This window comes from Gavialis gangeticus, unplaced genomic scaffold (genome assembly GCF_001723915.1).
Source record: "Gavialis gangeticus isolate Ggan-Ray unplaced genomic scaffold, GavGan_comp1, whole genome shotgun sequence".
Classification (NCBI taxonomy): Eukaryota; Metazoa; Chordata; order Crocodylia; family Gavialidae; genus Gavialis; species Gavialis gangeticus.
In genome coordinates, this window is record NW_017729022.1 from 22569256 (window position 1) to 22569789 (window position 534).

Sequence of the window (534 nt, forward strand, 5' to 3'; positions counted from 1 at the left end):
GATGGTATGATATGTATGTGTGTGTTTGGAGTACTTGGGATACCTGAGGGAAGGTTAAGGGTGAGAGAGGAAGTGTTAGGAGTGAAAGTTGCTGTAACCAGGATTAGAACCAATAGACTCGAGAAAAGCTGGGCTGAGGAACTGAGGCTTGGGGTTACTTAAGGTCAAGTGGCCCCAGGGTTACTTGAGGTCACTGGTACAAGGGAAAAAGCTCGGTGGCAAAGACAAGACAGCCAGGAAAGAGAGAGAAAAAGGAAGCTGGGAGCTTGGGGCTAGAAACTGAGGCAGACAGCTGGGAAATCAGGGGGCAGATAAGTGGTGGCAAGGAGGAAACAGTCAGGAAACAGACAAAAACCCATCTTGGGGTTTCAAAATAACAGGTTTATTAAACAGACAATACAATTCACAGCCCCATGAAGTTATTGGTTCACTTATACACACACACACACACACACACACACAATGGTAGCAAGAGAAAGAGACTCAGCGGAAGGTCTGGAGTCCAGGTAGGGAAGAGAAACAGAGTCCAAGTCC

The 534-nt window shown here is 47.0% G+C and overlaps 1 protein-coding gene across 2 annotated transcripts in view; it reads left to right on the forward strand.

Moving 5' to 3' along the window:
• Positions 1 to 534, forward strand: part of TBC1D30 (TBC1 domain family member 30) — a 69785-nt gene that overhangs the window by 37879 nt on the left and 31372 nt on the right. The gene's annotated exons all lie outside the window — the stretch shown is intronic.